The following is a 6,000-nucleotide window of genomic DNA, read 5'->3' as shown; positions in this document are numbered from 1 at the left end:
TGTGGATATGTTTGCTTTTTGTTTTTTGTTTTTTCAAAAAAACCCCACTGAATTGTACAGTTTAAAAGGGTAAATTTTATGTTTTGTGAATTATATCTTAATGATAATTCTTTTAAAGATCAGGTTGCAGAATAGTGGGGCTGCCTTGGCCTCAGGAAAGAGGAAGACAACAGGCAACGATGCAGGTGAGCAGTGGGATGTGGTGGTTGGTGACTACAGACATTCTCACCTGGTGGCTTCTATTTTCTGGGTGAGACGGGATGTGAGGTCATCAGCAGGGAGTGAACAGGGAGGCTGCAGGAAGAGCGAAGGCACAAAATGGCTATCTAGAAGAGAGAGAGGAAATGAATGGACTAGGACATTTAGTAGGATTGATGAGTGGCGCTGAGGCCCATGTGAGGGAGGCAGAGGAGCAGTAAGTGTGCTCAGGGATCCTACACTATGTGGCCCCAGAAGCCTTGAGAGTATGGGGACCTGAGTCATGGGAACTGTGCTCCCTACACACATGGCTCTCCTGATCCCTGAATGCACAGGCACACACATGGGGGTTTGCATCAGCAAACCCTAAAGATCCCCACAATTGTTTAAGCGCACATTCCCTTGCTTTCTGCTCTGCCTCTTGGGGAATTTAGCCTCAGAAACACTGCATGTGGTCACAGGACGCATGTACCAGGCTGTTTGCAGCAGCATTATTAGTAATAGCAAAAGATTGAGACACACCAAATGACAATTGCTAGGGAGATGACATTATAATTCTGGGATGTCCATACTGTGGAATGCAGTAAAAATAGCGGAGGACTCCACTTGTGAAGTGGAAGGATTTTGGAGACACATAATTAGGTAGAAGTAGTCAGGTTGCAGGACAATGAGTATAATATTATGCAATATTCTTTCCTTTTTAAAAAAACAAAAATGGTACTTATGTGTGTATATTTAGGTTATTAAAGTATATAAAACATATAGGGAGAATTCGAGATCTTGTTCACCAGCACGTCGTCAGTTTGGCTAAAATAAAATCTTTAAAAAATTCAAAAATTAAAAATAAATAAAAATAAAATAAATGCATGAAAGGTCTAAAAAAATGCAATTTAGATTGTTAATTCTGTTTAATCTTAAGGAGTAGGTTTTTCAAAATGAACTGAGGGGGGTTAGAGGGATCAAATGGGTTTTAGAGGGGGGCTCTCATTGTCTATTTGATGTTTCTGTTTTTTGAACTTGTAACACAGCAGGCCAGGTCCTGGCCAGATTTTTCCTTGCCTGACCTTCCCCACCTCTGGGCAGGGGAGAGCAGGGACACCTCCAGCACCCAACTGTTCCTTCTCCTCCCCCACACAGCTGTTCCTCCCCAACCCTTCCCTGGAGGAAGGTGTCTGATCCACGCCCAGGAACCAAAGGCTCCAAAGGCAGGTGACAGCTGCATTACAGACAGAGCGAGCACTTACACAGCACTTACTGTGTACCAGACACTCTTCTGGACACCTCATATATGCACTCACGACGAACTATGGCCTCCATACTATTACTATCTTCACTTCAAAGCAGATTTTAAAAACACAATCAAACAAGAAGGCACAGAAGGCTAAATCTGGGTGCGGCGCACTGACATAGAAGAGCGGCCATTGGCCAGACTCCTCCTGCTTCACTCTCCCCACAGCTCTGGATCCCGTGACATTCCGATAGGGTCATATGCCCTCCAAGACAAGACTACAGCTTCCTCAACACGGAATCCCAGCACCTGCACAATCCTGGCACACACCTGGTGCATAGGGAGTGTTCAACATGCATTTGTTGAATTAATTGCTCTGTCCCGCCACTTCTCCACACCACAGTCTCCCCTTGGGCTGTGCCTTGCCCTCTGGGCCTTGGTTTCCTCATCTATAAAGTGAGGGGTGCACCAGATAGCATGTGACAACCACTTCAGGACCAGTATTGAGGGGTCATTAGGAAAAGCCAACTCCTATCTCAACAGGGTAACTCTCAAGCAGTGGGACATGAGGGCCAGGGCAAGAAAGTGAGAGAACTTACCTGACACCTTCCTTCAAGGCATTCAGGTCACCTGTGAATTCAGGCTTCACCCACCCATAGGCACAGACAGGTTCTTCACCTGACACTTAATCAGCAAAGCTCAAAGCTCCTCCGGGGGACAATTTCCTTGCATAGACCCACACACTGTTCCATGGGCTTGACAGAGGATACCCCTTCCCAACTGGATGTCAGGAGACCAAGGAAACTGCTCCTATCCCCCGAACTGAAAGTCTTGTCACCCAGACACCTGCCACAGGTAGAGGAGAGGGCACAACCATATGTGTGGCACAAAGTGGCACTGTTACACATAGGTATTGGCATTCCTATTCTTCACAGATGAAGAAACTAAGGCCCAGAGAGGCCAGTAAGAGGCCCTAGGTTGCCAGCTTGTACCTTAGCTCACCTCCCAAGTCCTAGGCACATACCACTCCTCAACGTTCCATCACCTTCGAGTGAGCCTAGGATCTTGAGCTGGGGCTCAGAGGGACCCTGGGCCCCATCCTGCTCACCCCTGGGCTCCTAGCCTCAGCTTCAGAGCCATCTTTCAGGTTTGTGATCCAAGGGGCCCTGGGCTAGACTCCACCAGCAGGTTCACGGTCAGTCCTAGCTTTCCTCCTCTGTACACCACCCCTAGCCCCCACACTCTTCCATTCACTCCTCAATAGAGCCTCCTAATGAGGTGAGGGTATAGTCCCATAACTCAGGGTCACACAGCCAGACAATGGAAGGCCTTAGTCTTCAAAAGAAGGTCGAGGTGACCCACCAGAATAAATAGGGCATGTGTCCCTTGCCCTCCCATGCATCCAAGGTCACCCTCTGAGTATTTTCCTTTCCTTTCCTTGGGATATATTTGGGAGCTCTCTGTGTGAGTGCCAGGACCCTGAACTCATAGCAAAATTCTTGGGAAATCCATGGTCTCTGGGACAACTCTCGCTGCCAGCAGACCCACGACCAACACGAAAACTTCAGGAAGGCTGCCCTCCTGCCACTGCACACCACACGCCCATGCTGAGACGTGCCCACTCCCCCACAGAAAGTTCAGGCAAAAGCATCCCCCATCCTCCCCTTATTCCACATAACCTCCCAGTCCCTGGCTGTCCACAGGTAACCCCATCCCCTGACTGCCAACTCAGAGAACCCCATGGACAGATGACGAGCAGGAAGCCCTTTGCTCCCCATCCCCCACCACTTCCAGGCCTGTTCCTGGGCCAAAGGCCAGAGAGAGTTTCCAGGAACTTCTGGGGCCTCTGGCACAAAGATGCTGAGAAACCAGGGGGAGGGAAAAGCAGGTCAGGGATAAGCAAAGCAAATGGGGATGGGGAGAGGGTATTACCTGTCCCATGTCGGCAACCCGTGTTCCTCCCATCTCCCACTGTCCCTGGCAGGTTGCTCCTTCCCTGTTTATGCACACAAAATCTCTCGCCTCCCTTCCCCTCCCCTGAATGCTATCTGAATTCCAAGGCCAGGTTCAGTTCTGCTTCCCTGGAGCTCTGTGACCACTGTAGGTTGGCAAGGCCCCCTCTAATTCCCACAGCATCCTTGGGGCCTCAGACTACTAGCTTTCTCTTCACTCTGGTATAGGTCTGATATCTCCTGGAGGCCTGTTCCAAGCTTAGCATACAAAATCACAGATTATCCAGGGAGCATTGGGAGCCATTAAAGGGATTATGTGTGTGTGTGTGTGTGTGTGTGTGTGTGTGTATGTGTGTGTGTGTGTGTGTGTATGTTTCTGCATATGTATGTCTGTAGATGTGCATATGAATATATGTTTGTGAGAATGAGTGTGTGTATGTGTTTGTGTGAATGTGAGTGTATGCATGCAGATGTGTATTGGGGGGCCCTGACCACCTGATTGCCCTCCTTCTAGCCCTTTCTCCTCAGAGCAGCTGCAGCAAGGCAGGGTTGTTGCCTGGAGCATTTTGGGGTAGTAAGTGGAGAGGACCCCACAGGGACAGAACAGAGACCTTCACTGAGCTCCTGTTCCTACAGGGAGAGACCTCTGTTGTGACTCCAACTGTCCAAGCCCAGGTACTGGTGAGAGATAGGGGTGGAATGGGGTCTTCCCAGGCCAGCTTCAACTCCTTTCTGCCCAGTGCCGGGCAGGACTCTAGCCTTGCAGCTGCCCTGTCCCTCTCCCAAGACCCTCGCCCTTCTCTCAGAGCTCAGATCTGCAAAGATGTGGGCCCGGCAGCCATCCTTGAGGCCTGGATGTGACCACCCCTTCTGCAGTTGGTTCGCTGCAGCCATCTTGGCTACTTTTACCCTACAGCACAACTAGTGCTCTCCCAAAACATAAGGCTCCAAGTCTGCCCACCAGTCCATCACCTTACCTGAAGGAACCCCCAAATCTTGCAGCCCTGAGTCTTTCTCCTGAAGGCCACCAACAAGTTCAAGTTTTCAGTCTCAGGGTCACCAGGTTTTCTTACAGAACTTGAAGCAGAACATCATCTCCACAGACCAGCAAGAGAGTTCCCCTGGCCAGCTCAGAAACTCCCGTGGGGCAAGCTGCCACCATCCTTCCATCCACCCACCAAACCTATGTTACCTGAGAGGCACCCATCATGGTTCTATCCTCCCCAAAGATGGAAAAGAATCTGAGGAAAAGTGCAGTTTCCAAAGATTGTTCTAAGACAGCACTGACCAACTGAACTTTCCGTGACAATGCTAACGTCCTATATCTGTTCTGCACCAGCCAGTAAGGCCAGAAGCCACCAGCTACCCATGGACACAGTGTTTTGAAAAGTGATTAGTGTGACTAAGGAACAGAACTTTTAATTTTACTTAATTTTACTTAGTTTAAATGTAAATAGTCACATGTGACTAATGACTTCTACATTGGACAGAACCATCCTAAAACCTATGGAAGCAGAAAGAGAAGAGAGGCTTCGAAGAGGAAGCAACAAGTTGGGGGGGCTAGGGGGAACTCTAGAATGTTCTTTCTACAAGTATTTACTGAGACCAGAAAGGGCCAGACACTGATGATCCAGCAATAGACAGACAAGTGGGGGACATAAAACTGCAATCAGGTAACATTAACAGTGGAGAAGGTGTTGCCTTGACACAGAAAAAGAAAGGCCCATCTCAGATACTGTAAATCAAAAGAGGCTTCCTAGAGGAAGTGATTTCTAAGATGAGGACTCAAGAGCAAGACTATTCCAGGAAAGAGAAGCAGTTTGTGCAAAGGCCCTGAGGCAAAAGAAAGCCTGGTGAGGATAGAGGAGAATAGGAAAATCCTGCACACAAGCGGCAGCTTGAACAGCCCTGCAACACTGGTCCATGCTGGCAGCCAGCCAGCCCACTCAGTCTTCCCCCTAAACATTCGTGGAATGCACCCGCCCCAGCTGGCCCCATGAGCATATTTTGGAAAATCTTTTGTCACAGTCCTCAGCACTCCCTAGGCTCCTCTGACCTCCTGCATCCTCTGAGGTCACTGCTGGGTAGGGCCTGAGAGCTCATCCCTCCAGGAGTTCCTGACTCATAGTGGAAAAAGCTGAAAATCTCAGTCTTTCCCAAGAAACAGTCTAATATTAGAGGGAGGGCAGACATGACCCCAGCTCCAGGACACAGGGACAATGGAAAGTGGCAGGGAACAAGTGAAAGACAGAAGAAAGTACAGAAACAAAGACCAAAACATGGAGTGAGGTTGAGACTGATAGAAAGAGAGACAAGAGGTGCTGATCACGGAGACAGGGACAGACAGCCCAAGTCAGCTGAACAGACAGAAGTATATCAGGCAGCAACAGCTAATATACTCCAGAAACAAAGGAGCATTCTTAGTTAACACAGCTGGAAATGGACTCTGGCTGCCAGGCAGCCAAGGACTAGAAAGCTGGCTGATAGAGAGGCAGCCTGTGAGACCTCACCAGAGGCAGGGTGCCCAAGCACAGTGGTAAGATCTAGAGAACATCCACTGACTGGATTTGCAGACCAGGCCATGCGGGGGCGATGTTGCTCCACTCATCGCCCACCAGCCAG

The sequence above is a fragment of the Rousettus aegyptiacus genome, unplaced genomic scaffold (genome assembly GCF_014176215.1).
Source record: "Rousettus aegyptiacus isolate mRouAeg1 unplaced genomic scaffold, mRouAeg1.p scaffold_m13_p_5, whole genome shotgun sequence".
In the NCBI taxonomy this organism is placed as follows: Eukaryota; Metazoa; Chordata; class Mammalia; order Chiroptera; family Pteropodidae; genus Rousettus; species Rousettus aegyptiacus.
Note: the sequence above shows the minus strand (reverse complement) of the source record.